The sequence below is a fragment of the Ambystoma mexicanum genome, chromosome 1p (assembly GCF_040938575.1).
Source record: "Ambystoma mexicanum isolate Mex_15411 chromosome 1p, UKY_AmexF1_1, whole genome shotgun sequence".
Taxonomy (NCBI): Eukaryota; Metazoa; Chordata; class Amphibia; order Caudata; family Ambystomatidae; genus Ambystoma; species Ambystoma mexicanum.
The window spans coordinates 1,013,718,708-1,013,743,503 of record NC_090921.1 but is presented as its reverse complement, the minus strand read 5'-3'; the positions used below and the strand labels follow the sequence as shown (position 1 = coordinate 1,013,743,503).

General features: G+C 48.3%; 1 protein-coding gene across 1 annotated transcript in view; it reads right to left on the bottom strand.

The window, feature by feature from the left end:
• The window catches only part of ENKD1 (enkurin domain containing 1), a 358,562-nt gene that overhangs the window by 233,649 nt on the left and 100,117 nt on the right, over positions 1–24,796 (bottom strand). The gene's annotated exons all lie outside the window — the stretch shown is intronic.

Below are 24,796 nucleotides of genomic sequence, written 5' to 3'. Positions count from 1 at the left end.
AACTAAACATGTACTTGTTTACATTTATGTGTTTTAGTTGCGTTTTGTCTAATTTTGGAGACATTAACACAATATGACTATTATACATTTTTGGGTGATTAATTCACTCTTCTTCACTATTCACATGTGTTAAGCGTTCACGGTCGAGATTCAGCGGCATCGGCACAAAAGGTCACGCACAAAAGTGTGCTATGATATTATATGATAGTTTATTTATTTAGCCCCTATACACAATGTGTTTCAAAGCGCTTCAAGGCAAGGAAGCTAACAAGGGAAAATACAATGACATTCTTTACAGGCCATGAACAATAAGAATGTGAAATTAACTATCGTACTCGACCTGGCGGCATTTCAGATAGTGCAAGATCTAAGACAAAGATAAGGAAGGGAGTGGGAGAGTGGGAAGGAAATGGAAACAGACAGGCGACTACTGTACTAGGCCAGATGACATTTCTGGTAGAGCCGGAGATTAACAAAAGGTGAGGGAGAGGGGTGCAGAAAGGGAGGGGAGGAACAAAACAAGCGACTAACGTACTAGGCCTGACGACATTTCAGATAGTGCAGAAGGGGCCTGGGGGAGAAAACAAGTAGGGGAGGGGGGAGGAGACCCTTGCTGGTGTGCCTTGCTTCGGGTTTCCGGGAATGCAGTATCCAGACTGCAGGAAGGAGGCAGCCAGAGGACTGTGAAGAGCCAGGAATGAGACACGGACACAGAGAATTTATGTTTTGGGATAACGACTTATTAAATGAAAAAGGGTTGGGAAAATGCCACACTATCTCTAGTCTAAGATTAGTTTACCTACCTCAACCAAAATTAATGGCTCTGTCCTTTGTCAAGATGTCCAAAATTATATGTTCTGTGTCCGTAGTCCTATTCTGGCCCTCACACTCTAAAACTAAATCTAAGGGGCAAAGGGTCTTGTCTCTGGATCTTGAAGGTGCACACACGTTCAAATCCAATACAAAATGTAAGTTCAACCAAAGAGTTCCAAACGGAAAAATGTTCAAAGTTCCAGGGGATGGCTCCCTTCAACAGGTTCAACTTCACCAATATGAAAGTTCACAAACAAAAGAATGACCAAGTTCCTGGCAAACCAAGAGGGTAGTTCTTTCCTCTTGGAGGGTCCCCAATTCTCAGGGAAATTATTCCTTTCCCCAAGCTCCTCTTCACACACAAGACAGTTCAGAATTCCAAGGGCATGGGTCTTCCTTGGAGTTCTCTTTCAAGTTACTACTCAAGTGTTTTTAAAAAATGGTAGCAGGCGCCCCTCTCCAGAAAGAACATGGCATTATAACCGGTTCTGTGTTTTTTTTCCCCACTTTGAGAGTCCGCAGCCATCGCTTTTTGCTCACTGTACCTTTCACAGATGGGAAATATTCATTTGCATATCAGTCTTTGTCCCGCCTCGCTGCTCACCCAATATACTGCCCTGCTATGTTCTTTTTCACTTTTTCCAACAACTAACACACGCCAGAGCATGGATCTTCCTTGAGGTTATCTTATTTGAATGATATAAGGTTCACATGTGACTGTGCTTGGTGCACTCCCTTGCCAGGTCTTTTTATACAGACTCTGTGTTTAACTTGCAGTCTTTCTCAAATACTTAGCTCTGCCTGGTATATTCTTCTGTCAGGATTTTTATGCATTCTTGAAATCACTTAGCTTGTAGTCTTTCTCATACACTTGGCTTTGCCTGTTATACTCTCCTGCCAGGACTTTTACGGGCTCTTGAAAATGTTTGGCTTGCAGTCTCTCTCATACACTTGGATTTGCCTGTTATAATCTCCTGCCATGACTCATATGCGATTATTTTCCCTTTTGTTCATGAAACAAAGTTTGCTGAAAATTGGCTTGTTAGATGTGGTTCAACAGAATTCTCTTTAATATTCACTGTTGACTTAATTTTGTTTTCCTCCTGTAAATATGGATTCAGCAACCAGTTTGTGGTACAATTCACAAGTACTTCAGGTTCTTCATATACTTCATTCTGAGACTCTTGTGTCCCTTGCTCAATGCGGCATACACCTGTAACCCGTTCGTCTTCCCTGGGCTTACTGGGTGCTGGAAATGCTCTTCGCGTGTCTTTGTTCTGGTTTCCTTCACTCCATTGACTTGGCGTGCGTCCTGTTAGCTACTGTGCTTTTTCCATGCATCCTCCACATGTGTGCGGCTCCAGCTGCTTCGTGCTCGGCGTTGGTGGCTTCAGTGCACTCCAGCTTCCGGTCTCAGGTCTCGCCTGCTCACAGCTTCCTGTGGCGTGCTCCTGCCCAGCGTGCATTGCGGTCAGCATCCGCTCCTGCAGCACACACACCTCATCATCAACTGTGTCGAATTTAAAGTTCCCAGTCTATCGGAGCAATCTCCAAAGACTAGACCACAGCATTGGTTTGCCGGTCCTAGTCATCTTTATTGCGCCAACCCTCTTCCTCGTCCCAGTTGTCAGGTTGGTTTTAGCACAATACTGAGGAAGTTGATGTTGGACTATATTGGGAGTAATCATCACTCCTCGTCCCAGTTGTGGATATATTGTTCCCTATGTCATGTGGGGAAATATTTGAAGTGGAGTTGGCAAGGGTTGAGGGAGAATATTACAATAGGCCATCGGAGCCTGGGGAAGGGAAGGAACATCCTTAAAAGGAACGGGGGATATGTGTCCTCCTCCAATGATGCCATGTCTTCTCCCCGAGAATCGCCACCCCCCCCACCCCCCAAGTGATCCTCCCTCCTATAGCCACCCCCAGGGTTTGGATCAGAAAGCGACTGCCTCACCCTGGCCATACGAGGAAAGGTTACAGCAGAGAAAGGAGTGATGACATTGTCAGATTCATCACAGGATGCAGCAAGTAAGTACGGGGAGAAGGTGTAGGGGAGAGAGGGGGCCACAAAGCAGTTGGGACTCTGAGGGGGGAGGGGCCCCACAAAAGGGGCCAGGAGAGAGCTGTTTACAAAAGGTTGAAACTGAAGAAAGCAGCCTTTTGTCCTGGAATCCACAGGTTCAGCCTTTTGTAACCAGCCTTTAGACATAGAGGCGTGTTGAGAGAAATCGTTTTTTTCCTTTTCCTTTTCTGAATTCTCTCACACAATGTCCAACAGAATTACTTTTTGTCTTTTTTTTCAGATTTTACCTGTAACTGTATTGTGATTGTTGGGCTACCTTCCCAGATGTGTTTGTTGTTTAACAACAGACAGTGCATTTGGTCATGACATGCTACAGTCAACAAGACCCCTGCTTTGCATACCATTACGTGTATGTCTGGCTTCAAAAGGCACAGTCCCTGAATTGACTTGACTTCTACTACCATAACCCTTGGTTCTACCTGTTGCTAGACTGAATGTTTGATGCCTGATATTTATAGTTCAACTTTTGCATTAAAATGCAAGGAGGGCCATTTGGCTCTAGCTGCTACATCATTGCCTGGACATTATTATTATTTTTTTTTTATTTAATTGTACTTTACAATTTTTACAAATGTATCACATGAAACATAAAATGAAACCCTAATTCGTTCCAATGTCTTTATGATTAAAAGTATTTCCTCTACTTTTACATAGACTTAATTTCCTTTGCTGTGAACAAATTCTTCGTTCCGTTGTTACCTCTGTGAGGTCCCTTAGTAGATGGAATTTGGATTTACTGAGTCCAATTCAATGTAATTGGCTTTCAAATGGGAGTATCTTATTCATTAAAGCTACCACTACCATTACCATTACATTGGACTGGTTTTCTCCATTGAGCAAATAAGACCACCATTCATCTCTCGTTAAAGTTTGGTGTTTAACCCAAAGAGGTTCCAGCAATACGTTTCTAATCGTCCTCAGCTCTTTACAGTCCAATATTAGATGCTCCAGAGTCTCTTCTTTATGGCTTATTTTACAGAAACGGCAGTGGTTGGATTCCACTAGGCCTCTTTTTTCCAAGATCTCTTGTGTGGCGCAGGCTCAGTCTCAATCTTAGGAATACATCCTGATACGATCTATTCGGGAATTTCACCAAGTAGCTTGCCAATTGATTTCTTTTTTTACATGCCCATGGGAGATTTTTCAACAGTTTATAAAATGACAGTTTCTGGAGTTTTAATCCAATCTAAGTCTCCCAACTTTTTTTTTTTTTTTACTTTGATCGGGTTTCCATCTAGCTCTTCTTCGGTACACCCCAGTTCCAATAATTTCCCTCTGTATTTGGTTGACCATTCATTCATGAGTTAACCCCCCCCCCCTTTTAATTCTTTGTTTATAATTTCGAAGATTTGCGGGGGGCTTGGTTGGATTATTTTCCTGAATAAAGCCACGGTGTTCCAATCTATCACTGCTTCTAGTGATAGTAGGCCTAATTCCCTCTGAATTGCAGCTACCGGCGTTGAGTTTGCCAAGCACAGAACTCTCCTCCAAAAAAGGCCTAATATGGACCAGAATTTAGTTGGGATCTGTGGCATTGCTTCACTCCGTAACTGGTTGCTGGAACCACCTTCCCTTTCTAGAAATGTACTATCAGTAATAGAGAGAAACATATTTTGTGTTGATTATAGGGGCTTGCGTCACCAGGGTATTTGTCTTCTCTCTTAACGAGGTTTGTGCAAAAGTCTCCACTTTGCTGTTCGATAGAGTCACCCCTAGGTACCGAAACTGTTGTACCTTCTCAATTTTTATGCCATCTATGAACCAGGTTAAGTTTTCTTTTCTCTTAACACCTTTCTCGAAGCACGAGATTTTTGTTTTCTCTTTATTAATCTCTAGTTTATTTTTTTGAATGTAGTTTTGTAGTGCTTCGAGTTGATGTTGAAGCCCCACAGCCATCTGATCTATAAGGATCAGATCATCCGCATATAGCAAATGGTTCAATTTCACGCCTCTGATCGTTGGGGGGGGAATCTAATTGAAGCCTTGTCGTCTTTGATGTCAATCAGCAAGTAGTTCAACAGGGCCGGGCCGGAGGGAAGTCCTGTTTTACTCCTCTGGCTGTAGGTATTTGTGCTGACAAAAGCCCTGCCATGTTCAACCACACTCTGATAGAATCATCAGAGTGCAGGGCCACTATTGGCTCCAGTATCTCCTTTGGGCAGCCATGGTGGAAGAGTTTACCCCATAGTTTGCCCCTATCAATTCGGTCGAATGCTTGGGTGAGGTCTACGAAAGCCAGGAAAATTCGAGGTTTTCCTTCTGCCACTTTATCTTTTAGGATGGTAAATCTAAAAGATGGGTACGACGATGGCCGTCTTCCAGGAGCTTGTAATTGCGTGGTTTATTACGATGTTTTTGAAAAGTTTATGAATGAACAGGGACCACTCTTCAATGCTTTCTTTTAGAATGGCATTATTGAGCGCGTCAGAGCCTGGTGCTCTTGATGTACTGAGCATCTGTATTTTCCTGTGTATGCGTCTATTTCATGGGGTATATCCCACTGTATGGTCGTTAGTTCTGTCTTTAATGCTGGTACAATTGACGCTTTCGGTATAGTGAATGTATAATGCCTGGATATTATTACTTCCTTGACATCTTGCATGATCATGAAGCCTTGGTGGTATCACAAGAAAGACCATATCACTACTGCACACATCTAAAGCCCAGGCCTTCAAACCCCTATGGAAAGTTATACCCGCCCTCTTAATGGGACCTGAAAAGGAAATTCTACAATAGAACATCATGGATTCATTACACAAATGCTTTACTTAGCCTTCTCAGCACCCTACAGGCCGGAGTTCTTTTACATCAGCAAGAAGGAAGGAGACCTGCGGTAATGCCTGGATTACCGTGAACTGAATTCCATTACAATCAAGAATCTTTACCTATTGCGGCTCATTGTACCGATGTTAGATTAACTACATGGCTCTTGCATAATCGCCAAATTGAACCTCAGAGGAGAGTAAAAATCATATGTGTATTCAGTGAAGGAACGAATGGAAGACTGCTTCCAAACACATTTAGGTGTTACATATATTTCATTATGCCCAACATTATGTATTCGGGCTGCATACTGTCCCCGCAAATTTTGAGAGGTTTATCAACAAAGTCTTCTGACCCTATCTAAACCACATGGTCAGCATACACCTAAATGATATCTTGATGTACTCTCAGCATACCACAGACCATATACAACCTGTCTGTATGGTACAGGTTTGGGGTTGGAACCCAGTTTTACAGTGGCGCTGGGTCTGGTGTTAACCAGTGGCTATTTTAGTACTCCATGCTGAATCTCCAATGATAAGTGACACAGTTGTGTCCAACAGCAACCCCATACACGCGTTTCAGCCTTGTTGGGCCTCATCAGTGAGGTGGAGCTGTGCCTCACTCTTGTTCAGAAGGGAATTGCCATAGCATTTTGGTGCAAGGTACAGTGAGCAAAAAGCGATGGCTGAGAACTCTCAAAGTGGAAAAAAAAAGAAAACAGAACAGGTTATCATGCCATGTCCTTTCCGGAGAGGCGTGCCTGCTACCTCTTTTGAAAATGTTTTATGGAAACTACCGTCTTGTGGCCTTAGGAGAGGCTAATGTGAAGTGTCAAAGTGGTCCTACGAGGGTCACGAAAACCCCCTCGCACACTAGAAACACTTTGGCATATGGGAGAAAACCCATTGAACTTTGAAGCTGGCAAATGTGAACCCGACAGAGGGATACCTGCGAATTGAGGGGATATGGTGGTATACACCTGAACACTGTGACGACAAGAGAGAACCCAGCGGCAGAAAATAGTGAACTATAGTTTTTTTTGTTTTGTTTTAAAGTGTGCACCACTTAAACTTTGCAGGGGCTCATGATTACCTTCCCCTGAAAGGCACGTTTTAATTTGTGTTGGGGTGAGGGAGGGAGGCATGTCTACAATGGATAATTGGTTAAAAGACATTGAAATTGCTGATTAATACGTTTTGACTGAAAGGCCATAGTAAACCCGGCCGAGGAAGTCTAACGTGAAAGATGAAGGATCAGAGCACGGCTGAGGGGGATCCAAGGGGCGAGGAGCAATTGTCCATCGTGAAAGACTACTAAAGGAACTTTTGTTTGTTGTTTTGGTACAGCAGGCTTCTAAGGCAAGAGACTTCTGCAGGAAAGAGACTTGGCCACAGAAGGTCCTAGCATTGTTGAAAGGAACTGTAACCTTGTGCTGTGCTTAGAGGTCCTGCCTTGTCCCGTGCTAAAAACGTGGGGAAGGGAGACCCAGTCATACCGCCCGACATATCATTTGGTGAACACTTCTTTCTTTCTTTTTTGAGAACATTATCCCACACTATTTTGTAACTTAGTTTTAAGGATTGGCAATAGGTTTTTTAGTATAGGCCCTTATTTAAATATTTGTAAAACGCCACTAGGACTGCTTTATTATTTGATGGTCATAGCTTGCTCCCATCTTGGATTTAGGTTTAGATTAGGCATTTTTCTCACCCATTATACAGTTTAATAAACACCCTTGAACTGTGATCACTTGCGTCTGTCTTTACGGTTGCCACCATGAGTTCCTTACAGTCTCCAATTTGCTGCCCGATTGGGGATGGCTTTATGTAAACTGCTATCTAGTCATCTGACCCTTTCATCAGCCAACCATCCCCAGACAGATGGGCAATGGACAAATCAGAGCAGATTAATGCCATCATAGGACAATACCCACGTTCTGTTTCCTGTCAAAATACCAACAACTGGAATTCCCATTGATACACTGCTGAGTTTTATTACAACAACTCTCAATATGACTATTTCGGAACCAAACTTTTGTTACTGTTCTTATGCGTTCGATCCTTTTAGTCCCAAGCAACAATGGGGCCCTTTGGTTGGAGCAAGCAACTACACCACTGCAAAAGGCCCAGGAAACATAAGACTCATGATCAGGAGTGTCCTAGTCACCCCACTGCTCCTGGTGAGAAATTGTAGATGTCCCTCCGCTAGCTGCATGGTCACTTGAGAAAGATAAACCCTCAGTACTATTGCCCATTCAGAATACAGCACATGATTTTCCCTTTAGCAGCCACACTTCATTTCTCGATTTTTGTTAACACATGCAATCTGTCCTCGATGCATTTCCTTCCCCCCTGAACTCTTTTCGCTGGAACACTTACTGCCTCAACAACCTGGTCATGCAATTGTGGGCAATGAGGAGGAATAAGAGTTTCATCATCTTTGTCACTCCTGCTTGGTGCATAGTCCCTTGCAGGACTTGCTTAACAGGATTGGATGCAGTTCTTGGAATGTTATTGGAATCTGCATTGAATCTTCAGACCAAAGACCTTGTTTTCCAGCGTGCTATCCTAATAAACCTGGCACTGGTTCTTTGAGGGCTACTCCAGCCATCTTTGCACTTTTTCAGACGATTTCACCCTGAGGTTTGTATAGCCGTGCTGCCATCTTGTTAAAGAACAACATGTTCTGGCATCACGTGGACTAAATGACGCAGATGCACTGAGCAGTGGCTTCCTCATGGCCAGGCAGATTTGAGCAATACCACACGAGCCCTCAGGATAATACAGTTTCCAATTATCTCACTATGTGCACTATAAAGTTAGAGCTAACAGACTGCCCTTGCCTATCAACGATCTTCAGCCATACCGGAAGCTCCCCGGTGTTTGCTAGTTTTTTTTTTCCTGTCGAGGGAATTCTGACCTCTTGGTTCTTTATTCCCTGGTTCCTTGTCCTACTCTAGCTGTCGTTGTGTCCTTGTGCTCTATCGGTTTAAAAACCTGTCATAACCATACTGTTTTACTGTCTTTGCCTCCCCACAAGTTTTTGCTTCTACCCACAGTCCTTTTCCTGATTATTTTGGTAGTTTACCATCCAGTTTTGGCATTGGTGGGGAGGATGAAGGACGTAAGTCTGCATTAAGCAAGTGAACAGCCTCCTCAAGGTTGGTGCACTGGGTAGTTTTCCCTTCCAACTCAAAAAAACACCAAAAAAGGTGTGTCCCAGTACATGTCCCATTTGCCAAATAAAGCTTATCCATGATTGGACAGAAAACAGGATGGTTGTCCAGACTAGCAGCAGCAGCAGCAGCAGCAATTTTCTGAAAAAACTAAAGGCCATGGCCTGGTTAGCCTGGATCCAGCGTTCCAATTGCCTCCTCAGTGCCCTCGATGGGGCCTCTGACTCTCTACCCTGTGGGGATTATTCACACCCTGAAAGTTATCCATTGCAAATTACATTGCCTGTTTAGGAGCCTGAATCAATCTTTTCTTTCCATCAACAAAGTACCCAAGGTGGGCAACCTCTTGCCTGATGTCCACCAACAATATTTCGGCCTTGACAGTGGTGAGGAGGTCCAAAAGCTCCAGTCAGGTGAGCCGATGGACGTGAGTCGTCATCAGAGCAAGGAGGAAGGGGCCGAAGTATTTTTCCTACTTTTATCCAGCACACATCCTGACTTGTTTGGAGTAGACCAGAGGGCTCTCGTGGCGTTTCCCCAAACCAGAATTCTATCAACCTCCATGTGTAAAACTGGCAGACAAAGCTTCTCTTATCAGCTGAACGCCTCAGCAGGGCTCCATGATCAAGAACCAAACCCATAGGGAACAGCACACAGAGATGAGTAAGTTCTTCAGGATCACTATTCCAAATGCCAATTGATGCATTGTAATTTGTGGTCATAAGTAACAGTGGATATCGATGGTGGACTGGAGAGAGCTGAGGCAGACTTCCAAACACTCCACAGTCATGGCACCCCTTTACAGAACAATCAGGCACCAAGAGGACACCTGCCAGGAACCACAGAGGAATCACTTTTAAAAGGAGGCCAGCCACTGACAGGGGGCCTCCTCATGTCACCTTTATATATTTGGGCAAGCATGTGAACAGTATTGAGACCCTGCATGCCCATGTTTAAGGAAGGAGACACAAGCAATTGAGATGTCTGCGATGGGCATATTCACATGGCCGGCTCTGATAAGCTGTCCTATGAAGGGTCGCAGGCTATTGGTCTGAGCCATTGATCTGGGTCAGCAATGTCCACAACAGGTCCCCACAGCCTACTCCACCTTCCTGGCATTTCTACTCATCTCTGTATGTGAATTTGCTATAGGTTTCTCTTGTAGAGTTGACACCACCCAGGGAACCCACAACTACAGTATGGCGGTTGTTGTCACACCCAGGTCTCCATCTGCAGCCACAATTAACCACCACGTTTCCTCTACTGAACAGCAACCACTCTGCTGCCCCAGCCTGCCCATCTCACCACTTTTCAAATCAGTTAGCTGCCATCTCTGGTGCAATTCTGCAATAAGTCAACCGACAGAGGCTGCACCTATGCGCAGTAAGTGGAGAGGGGCCATTCTCCCATCTTGAAAAAGGTGCTTCATGGTCGCCTCAGCTCCTAAAATTGCTGCAAGCCCGACTAAGCTGATGATTTGTTAAGAAGAGGGAATGTACCTTTCCCACTTAGAGACGCCTCCACACGAACAAGCAAACCACCACAGCCTCCAGGCCTCAACGGAACCCCGGGTAGGGGGCATTAACTTCTTGGCTCCAGTCAGTCCCTCTCAGTGCTCTTCACATCCCGGAGGTAACTGCCATCTCAGGATCGCCAATGCACATTCCTGATCCAGGCAGGCTGTATCAAGGCTCTGGGAGGAACAGCACTACCAGCCCCCCTGCACCAGCCAGTATCTCCAGACAAGCACCTCAAAGTCTATGTAAGCTAGGGGTACTGCTTTCAGCCAGACATTTTAGTGTGACAGGGAACAATGGATCCTAAATAACAATGGGGCAGGCAAAGCACTCAAAGTGGATACCAGCAACCACTGTCATCATTCCACCCAACAAAAACATCCCAATTTCGAAATTGGATTTAAAATGCAGCTTCGAAAGTGCTCCAAAATATATATGGGGGTCTGGGGATATAGGGTAGACCTTGGGGGGAGCAGTCTCTGCCTGCAAAAGCAAAAAATGAATGTAAAAAAGCATAATTCTAAGTACATTCATAGAACCTCCCTATCCAATCACCACATTTTTACTTCCATGCCCGATTTGCTTCCCTAAAAATCCTCTCTGCTTCAAAAGGCATACATTTCCCATTGCATTTCAGTTAAGAGTAAGGCTTTTAGTCTTAGCCAAAAACAACAGTATCTAATGTCTTAAATTTGTCAATATATACTTGCAATTTTCACTGCTTGTTGTCCGTCAAACAACCCACATAGGGGCAAGCGCTAATAGAAAAGCTCACAACTTAAACTGTTTTTATTACATTTAGTTTTATTGTATTTTTAAATGCAAAGCGAAACAAGCACTGCCCTCAATGTGAGGGGTTCCAACAGTCCATACATTAACAATGCATCAATATCACAAATGTGTCCTGGGGCATTTCTGATATTCACCCATATCATGGGAGTAGAGGCGAGAAGAGATATTAATAATATAGGTCTGAGTGATGAAGACTTACCTAGGTCAATGTAGCACAGAACGCAATGTTTCAGAAGCAGGAGTATCCGGTTGTAAAGTTTCATCATTTCAAAGATACAAAATCAGGCACCGCAATAATTCAAACCTGCATAGGATTTTTCAAATTGATATTTAGGAACTTTCTTATGCCTTTGCAGGTCTTATGTCGCAATCCTAGGATTTCACAAAAGTCTAAAATGCACAATGAGTATTTATTATCGGACGAAAGCACAACTTCCAAGATTTTCAGTCGTAGCATTAGCTCAATCAATTGCTTCCCAGGTAAATAGATTTCATACACTACATGTTGTGTTAGGTTAGGGGGGGTGAGGGCTACCAAGGTATCTATGCACGTGACCGGGAGATCCATAGAGGCCAAATCCTCACCACACAGGCTTAAATAAAACAGTTTTTATCTTCTCTCTGAATTCTGTTAGGTTGCTAATGCTCCGAATTTCCTCTGGCAGCGAGTTCCAGAGTTTGGTGCACATGACTGAGCAAGATCTACAAAACCCCTTAGGGCCAGATTCATGGAATCCGGCACAGAAATGGTGAAAGGGCTGCATGCCGAGAAGGAGCCTGCGCGAGCCGTGGCGCAGAAAAAATATTGCGCGCCACGCGTATTCATGGATTCCAAGACACATTACTAGCATCACACAAGTCACAACAAGCTGCGCGAGGAATGCGTACAACAGCCCCCACGCACACCGAAATCGCACGCCTAAGCTCACAATCCCCGGCCGCACCCCAGAGAAATGAAGTGCCCTCCCTCGCAAGCACAGGCCGCACCACAGCGAAATCGCACGCCTCACCTCGCAATCCCAGGCCACACCCTTGAGAAAACATGTAACCCTCCCCCCTCGCAAGGCCAGGCCGCATCACTGCAAAATCACGTGCCTCACCTCGCAATCTCAGGCCGCACCCCAAAGAAAACTTGAACTCTCCCCCGCAAGCCCAGCCCGTACCCCAGCGAAATTGCACACCACCTTGCAAGTGTAGGCTACACCCCTTACAAAGACATTAGTTTCCCCTACATCCTCAGCACCCATCCTGTCAACATACACGCCTACTGCACATGAACCACTGTAGGCCACACACCACCCCCCAACCTCCCTCACCTGAGACACCCCCCCACAGGCAGCCGCCTCCAGACTGGACACCAACCCCCAGCCCCCCCACCTGTGACAACACTCACAGGCAGCCCCCTCCAGATGGGACACCCCCCCAACAGGCAGCCCCCTCCAGAAGTGACACCACACCCATGCCCCCTCACCCGTGACTCACCCATAGGCAGCCCCTTCCAGACTGGACACCCCCATAGAAAGCCCCCTGCAGACGGGACCCCCAGACAGGCAGCCCCCTCCAGACTGAACACCACCCCCATCCCCCTTACCTGCGACACCACCCACAGGCAGCCCCCTCCAGACAGGACACCACCGCCCCATCCTCCCTCACATGTGACACCCCCCACAGGCAGCCCCCTCCAGACAGGACACCTCCCACAGGTAGCCCCCTCCAGATGGGACACCACACCCCAACCCCCCTCACGTGTGTCACCACCCACAGGCGGCCCCCTCCAGACAGGACACCACACCCATGCCCCCTCACCCATGACCCCCCCACAGGCAGCCCCCTCCAGATGGGACACCCCCCACAGACAGCCCCCTCGAGACTGGACACCACCCACTAGCACCACTCACCTGTGACACCACCCACAGGCAGCACCCTGACAGTCTGACACATTACCAGTGCAATGCATGTCTGTTGTTCACTTGAACTTCCGTGGTTTGACAGCACCCTGAATTTCAACACCAACATGCATTTCCGCTAATTCAACCAACTGGAATCACCAGAGGTCCATCCATGGGTGGAGCATCTGCTCAAACACAATTGTGGTTGTTTTACTGCGGCAGAAATAACCACGACGGAAATGACCGAATGAGAAATGTACGTAAAGCAAAATTGCTCGTACATTTCCCATTCAGTCATTCAAGGTAAAACGACCCCAAATCTAAAGAAACCCTAACCCCCCTCAAAACCCTAACCCCCCCTCAAAACCCCACCCCCCTACTTACCTTTCCTTCAGTCTCGCTGGTCCCTGCGGCGCCAGTTCCCTTTCACATCCGTGATCGTGAACCGGCCAGCAGGGTCTTTTTTGTTTTAATTTTTTTTTCAGGTCAGCTGTAGCCCCCGGAGCCATTTTTCTTTTTTTCTCTTTATTTTTGAGCGGGTCAGCTTCGGGGGTTTGTCCCCTGAAACCCCCGCTCACTATACTGTATAGTAGTATAGTATAGTATAGTGGGGCACTCCCGGGCAGCCATTTTATTCTTTTTTTTCTTTTGAGCGGATCAGCTGCATGGGTGTCCCCGCAACCCCTGCTCCCTATACTGTACAGTATAGTGAGCGGGTGTTGCGGGGGTCACCCCTGCAGCCTTTGTGTTTCTTTTTTTTACCTACCCACCAAAAGACCTAATATACATACCACAAAAGTTTCGAACATTTGGTAGTTCGAACTTTTGTGGTATGTATATAAGGGCATTTGGTGCAGTAGGTAAATTGGATTCGGTCATTTTGGCCGAATCCCTCACACACCCTTCCAGGACTTAATCATCCCCCAACATGCACATGTGACAAGTGAGTGCTAAAACATGTGCATGCTGCCCATGGCACATTGCCAAGGCATCAACGCACAGTGACTGAATGTGTGCCCACGACAGAAGCAAACATACCAAAAGTTGTTGCAAAATCCACAAATAATGGCCAGGTGTGTCAGAGCCTGAGCTTGAGTGAGCTGGGTTGCAAAATATCTGTCAGGGAACAATCACATGACAGCTCCATGCCTGGGTGATGGTAGGGCAGTCAGAGAGAGCATGACTCACATAGACTTGTGAATTGTGCTGCCACTGAAGAAGATCAAATATGGGCCACTACTGTATTCCAGTAGTAGAGGTTGAGCAACACATGAGAGAAGGCATTGTGTGACTGCACGTGCTGGTGAAGGCGTATGCATGACATGCGTTGTACACAGCAATGACAAATGAATGTGCTATGAACGTGACCATGGAACACTCCAACAGTGAGCCCACCTCCCTCCACTCCAAACACACCGATGCCAAACACAGATTGATGTAGCACAGGTAAATGCTAATCCAAAAATACAGTGCAGACCCAGTCGTGTGATGGACCCACCACCACATGTCAGGCACATGTGCATCCTGCCATCCGAAACCATCCCTGCAACAACAATACAGAAGCATACACGCAACAAGACACATGACTTGTAATGGAGAGAGGCACTGGCTGAAAAAAGAACTAGCAAACAGGCTGACACACAAATGAACTGCACAAAGCGTGGAATGTAAATAACAGAACAGTGCATATTTTAAAGAAATTTGTACAAAAAGAAACTTCAAATGAAGGTAAAATGTAAAATATGTACAAAAGCATTTCCTTAAGCCTAAACAACTATATACAATAAAAACAGGGAAGGAATGTCTGAAAAGTCTGGGTAAAATAATAAATAAAAGGAAACCTACACCTAAATAACTATGTACACAAGCAGCGGGCTAGTACAACTCCTCCTCGCCAATCTCACTTAGGCTCTCTAACAGGGCTGAGTCCAGCGTCACATCCTCACTTCTTTCTTGCCTGGAGGGCTTGCAGGGTCTGCAGCATTTGTGTCTATCACCTTGGCTTCCCTGCAAGTGGCCTCCAGGATGGCAGCCCACATCCTCGCCGGATGCAGCGCAATCCCAGTCCTGGCCAACACAATCCTTGCTTCCTGAGCCCCCTGCCTCTCTGCTCTGAACTGCTGCCTATATCTCCGGAACACGGAAGACATCCTGTTCCTCAGATCCACGTGTGCCACCCGCCTTACACTGCGCACCTGCCTCTTTTGAATGTTCTGCCCTGAGAAATGTAGCCTCCTCCTGGTTGCCAGCTGCTTCCACAGTGCCCGGTGCCCGTTTTGTGTGTACGCCCTCTGGGCTGATGACGCTACTCGGGGGCGTACGGCCCATGCCCTGCTTCTGGGTGCCTGCTGTCCCTCCATTGCCGGTGACCCTGTCGGTGCCTGTGTAGGCACGGTGACCACCTCAGCTGATTGACCTTGGACTCCCAACTCGGGCAGAGTGTTGGCTCCACCAGACTGAGCAATGTGGGTGGGACTGGTGCACAGCGGGCCCTGGTGGTATCTGGGTTGGAAGGCACCCTGTAGGACGGCTGGTGCACAGAGGAGGAAGACGAGGAGGGGGGGTTGCATCAGTGAACACCCCATGGAGCACAACACGGAACAGGCATGTTGCAAGTCAGGTTATGAGGCAGCATACCTCACTGTGACAATCTGCAAGCAGACTACATGTAGCCTGCACATCATCACGGATGACGGCTGTACGCCTTGCCACACCGGCCTGCAGGGGTATCACATAGTCCCGGATGGCAACATCATATGGTAAGGGGGTGTGAGTCTCGTTGGACACATCAGCCCAAACCGGTCTGGTTGGAGGCATCCCGGCAGTTGCATACAGCTGCATCCGATGGCCCAGGGACTAGATTTTGAAAAGGCACCTCCACCTGACCCCATGGGATGGGCTGCAAGGGCCACCTTCCCTCCCGCCCCCTGCCAACCTGGAGGACTCTGGGGCTTCTCCTGCCGTGGATGCCCCCTGTGTGGCATCCCCTGTCCCTCCCCCCACTGCTGAGGAGTCCACTCCCACCTTCACTTTCTTGAACTTTCCCCCAGCAGCCATGACCGATCTCCCTGGCGCGGCCACAGTCACATCGCTCCCCGAAGATGTGCTTTCATGGGGGCGTGGCTGGGCCTTGTGCCTCTGCCTGGTGGAGGCATCCATGCTGCCATGCTCCACAGCACTGGTTCCGCCCTCTCCATCAGCTGCAACTGTGGAAAAGGAGACACAGAACAAAAACATCAGTGTAATGCAAAAATGTGTGCTTGGCAATACCAAATTTCACATGAACATGACTAGTCAAAGGAAAAACCATCAACCTCCACCCCCACACACATGGACATGCAATCCACATCCATGCAGATACATGCCTGGCCATCACTCCAGACATTCACATCAGGCTAGTTGCCACTGTCCCGACAAATCAATAGCATATGCTCCACACACATGCATTATTTGCACATGCAAAGGTCATGATGCAACAGTGTCATGGCCACAGGCCACAGAACACAAAAACCACACCATCTAGTGATGGGGCAATGGGTCACTTGACTCACTTATGTCCCTTTGGGACCCATAAACACAGGGGCCCTGGCTGGACTCAGTCCTGGCACCTTTGGCGCCAGGCTCATTTCGAGATGTTAGCAGGAACACTTTATTTCAGTGCAGGAGTGCTTTTATTTTAAAAGAACTTTCCAGGAGCTGAAAGCATTTATTCCAGAGAACATCCTCATGTGCTGACTCATCGGTTGTGGTAGGGTGTGGCAGGCAGGCTGAACCTGGTGGGCGTGGCTTCAGAAGCTCAGCTATACAAGCTGCTCCATCCTTAAGGCCGGTGCTTGGCGTTGCTGTGCACTCGCGTGCAACGTGCCGCTCACCGCAGCTTGGACCAGTTTACTTACCTTTGAAACCAGGCGTTCTCCTGCATAATCACCTCCAGGAAAGCGGTGCTTCATCGCTTCATCTGCAGACTCATCTCCTGACATCCAATGATCTTGATCCCGACGCTGCAGCACCACACTCAGCATCCACAAACTCGGACCCTGTGAAGAAGAAGAAAGACAAGGTTAGAACATCCGTCCTAGGGCCGCGCCGCATTTGAACCCCGCACGCCCCCCTAGTTAACAACTTACCTGCTACTGTACCGCTGCAGCTTCGTTCCTCATTCCCTCCGGCTCCCGCCTCGAGCACCTCAGCTTCTACCGGGCCGGCAACATCACCTGCAAGGGAAGAAAGCAAAAGAGCAAACAGCAAAAGTGGAACAGCCAGCAATACAAGACACCAAACTTTACAATACAACAAAAACAGACGAGGAAAGACAATGGCAAACAGGAACACTTACCTGAAGTATAGTGGCTTAGAGGCAGCAGTACTGCACTACCACGTGCAAGGGACCAGTGAAGGAACGTGGTCCAGATCATACAAGCGCCCCTGCCAGAAGCAGCAGGACAGGGTCCTCGCCAAAACTAATCAACAGGTGAGCTTTCCAGGGACAGCGCATCCCATGGGTACCACAGTTTGGGAGAAGGGGTCTGGAAGAGGATCAGGCGCACAAGCTGGCATACTCACGCCCCCTCTTCTCCATGCAGGAGCAGTTCCGAGCAGCATCACCTATTACCACCAGTCACCACATAAGCGCAGAGGGCGAAGTCGGACCCAAGCAACCTCACCCCTGGGAGGGCTGCAACCGTGCCCCAACGCCTCTGCAGAGACCAGGTGAGCGTAACACACAGTAACAAGCACATACACACATGTCATGCACACACATCAACTGAGGGTCCACAAGCAGTGTGATGGACAATCACATAAGTGTCCTGTAAACTGTAATCCCTCTACATGACTAAGTCAGACATCCAAATGCACGTGTTGCATCCAGACGTGAGTGATGGCCAGTCACACAGTCCCTTCTTTGACACATACACAAACATCATGCATGCACACGACGTGGGCAACACTACCTCAACTGTCACAAGTGCACGTCTCAAGTAACAAAACATGTGCACGGTCTAAAAGCCAGCAGTACAACACACAATGCAAGTGATATCTCATTCAAAATACATATGGTCCGATGCACACATGGAGAGCAATGCGTGGGGCATGCACACAGAGATCCGTCTCAGAGGCATACTTGCTGCAAGCTAAGGGGCTCACTGCCAACATGCACCTGCACCGTACAGCATAGCAACACATGGATACTCACCAGTCGACTTCAGACGTTCACGCAACTTGCAGACCTGGGTGTGCAGTGCCGGGTAAAACTTCTCCAGTTTTGCGTTGATGGCATCCGTTATCCCGTCCCAGATCTGCTGATGTCCTTCCTTGCCGCCTTGCATCCCTGGGTTGAAGAGGGAGGGAGGAATTTTGGCTAGGGAGGATAGCTCGGGGGGGAACACGCTCGCCTTGGAAGCAAGACAACACAGAGTACCACAGGTTCAATCCCCGGTTCCGCGCTTAGAAACCTCAGGGTATTAAGCACTTTATACATAACCTATCATATCATATCACATCAGGCCAGCATAATTCTCCAGGACCTTCTCCACCAGGTTGTCAACTTCCCTGGCAGTGAAGTTGACAGCCCTCTGCCTCGCTGTCATGGAGTTGCCGCTCTGGTCTGAAGATGACGGTGCAGACAAGGCAACCCATGAGGTAGGTTGTCCTGTAGCTGGGCTGTGGAGCGGTGGTATTGCACGGTGGGAGTCCAGTGAAGCAGCTCAGGTGGTCACAGGGACAGGAGCACTGACGATGGCTGGACAGCAGGCACACACACTGGACAGGCAGCAACAGATGGCTAGGTAGGAGGCAGCTCGGGGCAGTAGGAGGCACGTAAAATGGCTCGGAGGCAGGAGTGTGGGTCTTCCGTGTATTAATCCGAGGGCTGCCGGAAACAGAGCGACAGGACTTTGCGCGTAGAAAATGAGCTTGGACGCGTGAAATCTGAGTAAAGGCCCTCAGCGAGTAACTTATGTGACACACGCTGGCATTGAGCATGCCTGAATGTGGGATATACAAGTACACGTAGAAGCAACTCCGACTGTACGTGTGAAGGGGAGGAGACAGACGAGTGGAATACTGCAAATGTTGGGGCGTCACGCAATTCGTTCACTTCAGGGACAGTACAAACTTCTTATTTTGGTGGGGGATTTGCCTGCACGCATACGCGTGTCTACTTTTGTATTTTCAGAGGCTAACAGTGAGTTGTGTACACATTTTACCTACTCTGGGTGCCCCTGTGTATCGCATACCTCGCCTCTTACTTTTAGTGTAGCTTTCCGAGGTTCGTGTACACATTTTGTGTGCTGCTTCGTGCCACTGCGTACCGCTTAGCGCTTTTTATTTTTACGGAAGCTATCATGGTCTCGCGTACACAATTTTTCATTTTTTGTGGTGCCTGCGCTACGCATCCCATATTTTTGTCACCGGGGGTACATTTGAGCCTTGTTGGACCACAGAAGTACATCTTCTATCACGTACATTGCCCCCGCACTCTAATTGCCCGGGACAATTGCATGTTGTGCCTTAAATTATTCACTTACACCTGGAACATGAGTGGAAAGACCCCAAGAGGGAAAGGTGGCAGAGGTGGCCAGGGTCAGGGACATCCCACGGATGCAGCTTTCCCAGTCCCAAGGGTCCACTCATGTGCATCGAAAGCAGCTGTCGGAGGCCCAAGGGTCCAGGGACGTGCAGCGAAGCAGCTGTCCCAGGCCGAAGGGTCCAGGGATGTGCAGCGGAAGCAGCTGTCCCAGCCTCAGTGGGTAATGCCATGCCCCAAGCCACTAGTGGTCCGGCATCTGGAGCCCAGAGTGGTTCCAGCCACACATGGCCAACACCAACATCACATGGAAAGGAGGCAAAGCCTGCCCAGCAGGAACAGGCTCAACCCCATGGCATGACAGAGGGCACTGGCACGTTGAGGAAGAGGAACTTCAATGATGAAGAACTCCAGATCCTCATGGACTACCATGACATGTGCCTGCAACCGGGGAGCACACATCCACCTGCTCATCGTATGGTGCATTGGCAGCATGTCACGGAAGAGATCAACGTTTTAGGGTTTGAGAGGCGCACTGATGCTCAGGTAGTGAATCGCTGGAATGACCTTACCTGTCGCATCAAGTCCAAGCTGGGTGCCAACCTCGCCTCTGCTATGGCAGGAGGAGTTCACCTGGCTTGAATAGACTATGAGCCAATTCATTCTAATGGAGCAGGTGCAAGGTCTGGGAGGTCTTCCAAATTACAAGGGCACGTCCGGTGAGTGACCAAGATTGTGCATCCCGAGTGCGTCTAGTGAAGCATAACTAAGATGTAGGATTGTGTTGCGCATCTGGGTGCATTTGAATGACTGCCCTGGGTGAACCATGTTGTGGTGTACCGACTCCTGTCCAGTGTACTCAAGAGTGGATACAAACCATGTGTTGCACATCAGTTGAACATGGCCGTGCGACAGTACTCATCCCCCACCAGCATACCCACCCAACATCTGCAACATGATACCACAACGTGCCCTCTTGTTAGTTGCATCCTTGATGTCAGTAACTCTGCTCTTCTACACATGTGCTTGTGTCTGAAACACGAGTTACACTTCATGCACTGCAGGGTATAGATTCTCCATTTACACATTTACGTAGGGGCTTCCATGTTACATAGGACATCCAAGATGACAACCAACACACCTCATGGCATGCCATGAGTGACTATGCATATGTCTAGACTGGGCACATCGCCGTTGCCGCTATGGCAATGACTCCTGAGTCAGATCGTTGTGAGGCCTGATCCCCATGCTTCAACTGAGACTGTTTCCTTTTTCCCACACTCTGGGCATGCTCACATTGTGTGCAGTCCCTGTGCAGGGCCAACACTGGTGTGGCATGTGATGGATGCAGACTCGGATGTGAATATGTGTGTCTGCTGTTAACATGTCATGTAAAAGCATGTCACAGAGCCACATGGCCATGCCCCTTTCACTGGTATTAGTCAATAGTTCACTGTGTCATGTGCCATAATGTGCTTGCTAACCACCATGTTTGTTGGCAATGCGTCCACTGGCTCCATGGCCCTGAGCAGGGACTGTTGTTGCCAGTTTGCATATGCCATGATCAGATAGCTTCTTGTACATAGTGTGTGGATGCTGTTTCTCTCATGGTGACATGCCCTGCATGTTGTTGCATGACAGCAATGTCATATACATGTTTACTGTAGACAAGTTGCACAGGACTCCTCATGTCTTTCTGTCCATGTGCAGGTGAGGAGGCACCAGATGCAGAGGAGGATGAAGAAGAGTCTGTGGCGGTTCAGACCACCAGTGGACGACGTGGCATGGCAGGGCGTGAGAATCCATTGGTGCTAGAGACCATCCTGGGCCTTTCTGCATACAATTCTGACTCTTTGGACGGTAGTAGCTCTGATGCTGAACTGGATATGCAGTCCTCAATGCTGGCGGAGGTGAGTGCACCAATTGTTTGAGCAGTTGGGGCCCGTGAGTCTGCAGGGGGTCAGCTGCCTTCACAAGGCCAGTCAGTGGTGTCGGGGCCATCTGTGGTGGTTTACGGATGCAAGGCCATGCTCCCTCCTCTGGTCCTGGGGCAGATGCCCAAGGGAGGGTTGCAGTCCTGTAGCCAGAGACAGTGGCATCACAGCAAGGGCCATGCTCCCGTGGGTCAGGCAGGCAGGGACCCCGTACATGTGGGGGACATGCGCAGCTTGGGCAGACCGAGTGGGAGCAGCAGAAGTTGCGTTCCGTACACTGACAGGGTGCTGTCTTTGAGAGTTTGGCTGGGGGCATGGATAGGGTGGCCAGTTCCATGATCCCATCAGCAACACAGGTGGAGCAACAGCTGCAGGTAATGTGGTCCACATGCCGTTCCCAAAGGCTGCGCATGGAGGCCAACATCAGGAGCCGACAGGCAGATCTGAGGTCTCTGCAGGCACCCCTGCTTGCAGAGGGTCGGGCACACAGGGAAGCCCTGAGGCAAAAGTTGTTGGCCCACAGAGCTGCAATCCGTGAGGAAGAGGCAGCCACCAGGAGACTGTTCCAATAGGAGATGCCAACACTGAGGCAGGATATCTTGGCGGAACTCCGTGCATACCGTGATGTTGTCCATGGTGACCTCCAAGCCCTCAGTGTGCTGGTGCATTCTTCAGTGTCACGCATGGCTGCTGCCACTGAGGACCAGGCCAGGGCACTGTGTGGTCAGCCTCAAGCACCACTATCACCATCTAATTCAACCCTGGATGGTGGTGCCAGCAGAGACATGCCTCCCGGTCCACCAGGCCAGGATGCTGGCATTTTATTTTTGAGTTGCCCTTTCCTGGCTTATTTTTTAATATTTTATTTATTTTTTCCTCGAGTTGTGCTGTTAACATCTCAAGGCCATGACGTTTGCAGTGGTGGACATGCAGCCATGCACAGTGAGGTCAACTTGCATGTTTGTGCACAGGATGGTATGTGCAGGTAAATATGGTTTCTCTGTTCCATCGTACATGTGCGCTGTGTGAATGGTACTTCACTATGCCTGTTGTAATGTCTTCTCCCATGTTGTTTCAGTAATTCATGATCTGGCGGTGACTGCTGTCCTGGGGGAGACAGCATGCATCCTTTGATGTCCATGCTCCCCATGCCCTCCACCAGGCACTGTCCCTCCTGTACCTGATTAGGAGACACAGTTCTGGGTTCTCCTGCCATTATGGTTTTTTAAGTGATGCTCATCGCTCATATATATATATATATATATATCTCCTTGTTCTGCTCTAACCTCCAGTGCTATGCTGATGACACCCAACTCATTTTCAGGCTTCCTTCAGCCACCTCCTCTCCTACCCTCATCTCTGATTGCCTAATCGCCATTCATAATTGGTGTGCCGCCAACGACCTTAGTCTAAATGCCAACAAGACCGAGATCCTCCTCATTGGTACACCTGCACCATCCTTTCCCCTCACTCTCTGGCCGCCTCCCTTGCCCCTCCTCCTACCCCTACCCCTACTTGCGAGGCCTAGAACTTTGGCGTCATCTTTGATTCCACACTCTCCTTCTCTACACACATCTCTGACATCTCTAAAAAAAAATCTAACTTCTTACTACACCTCCTCCTCTGCCTTTCCTCTCCTTCCGTCAGAAGCTTATTTTCTCCCAAGCTCTGGTTCTATCAAGGTTGGACTACTGTAACCGCCTCTTTCTAAATCTTCCTGCCTCCACTCTCCGCCCTCTTCAACTAATCCAGAACAGGACTGCAAGACTTGTCCTTGGCCTCAAGCCCTGGGATCGTATCTCTCCAGCTCTGAATTCCCTTCATTGGGGTCCCAGTGGACGCAAGGATTACATTCGAAACCCTCTGCATTGTCCACAAGGCTTTATGGGGCCTGGGTCCAAAATACCTTCAACTATCCCTCCGTAAATACCTCCCCTCTCGAGCCCTTCGCTCCGCTACCTCCAACTCCCTCCGGGTCAGTCGTTTCTCAAAGAAACGCGCTGGGGGTAGATCTCTGTCTTCGGCTGGGGCTTCCCTTTGGAACATCCTCCCTGCCACCTTGAAGAGAAGCACCTCAAGACCTTCCTCCTCGCTTCTGCCTTTTACCCTCCTCTCCCGTGCTGATCTGTTTTCTCTCTCGGCACCGTTCACCTGGCTACCCTCTGCACCGTTCACCTGGACACCCTCTGTCCTCCGGGCACAGGTACCTGCTCACCCTGCCACCCCCCTGCACTGCCTCCTGGCCACCCCCTGCACTGTAGTCTGTATCTGTAGCCATACAGTCCCCCACCCACTTCTCTTCTGCACTATCAGATATACCCCATTTACTTGACCTAGCACTTGCCATTTGCTGGCTGCACTACCACCTTTAATTATTTATTTTTTTCTGTTCTCTCCTCTGCTCCGCACTTTCCACTTTCCCTTCCATACACTTAGCCCTTTCCCATGCACTTGCACGTTCTCAATGTCACTGGGCCTAGTAAGATCATCGGTTTTGTTCTCCCCTGTTCCCCTCCCTTTTGCCTGGTCGCGCTCTGAAACATTTGTGTACGAGCGCGATATAAATAAAATATCAATATCAATATAAAATCATGTGTTGTCATGGATGTGCATGTTGTTTCTGTTGATACTATGCATGTGATTGCATTTAGGGGAAGCATCTCTCGATGGTGTGCATCGTATGCAAGGCAGGTGGGTACCCTGCACAGGTAAGTGAAGGGCATTAGCAGATGCATCTGTGAGTCTAGCATTGTGTGTGTTCACTTGAGAGTGACTTGTCTTGTGGGACACCAGAACTTCTTCACGGGGGCATGTCTCACGGGCATGGTGTTGTTTCGATGGATTGGTGGTGCCACTGGTTTCATATTCTAAATTGTAGGCGTTCAAACTCTGTGGGCCTTTCATGGGTGTTTGGGAGTGGGTTGCATGACCGGCAGTTTGTGGCCTGTGACAGGTGTTGCTGGTTGTGCTGGTGTGTGTGTCATGGCACTTTGAGCGTGTATAATAAGTGACACTACACATCCCTTGCAATGTTTGTGGGGTTATGGATCGACGGCACATTTGGGCTGTCTCGATTATGGATCAACCATTACGGTGTGCAGCACCAGTTAAAAGCCACAAACATGTGGGTATGTATGCACTTTTTTGGGATGCTATGTTGTGTACCAGCACATTAGGTTTAGTGGTGCTGGTGTTTCGTATGCATGCAGCTTCAAGTTGACCGCAGTTGGGTGCATGGTACTGCTGCATTCTATCGAATGCAGCATTTTATCAATTGTATGCTGTGACAAGGAACAAG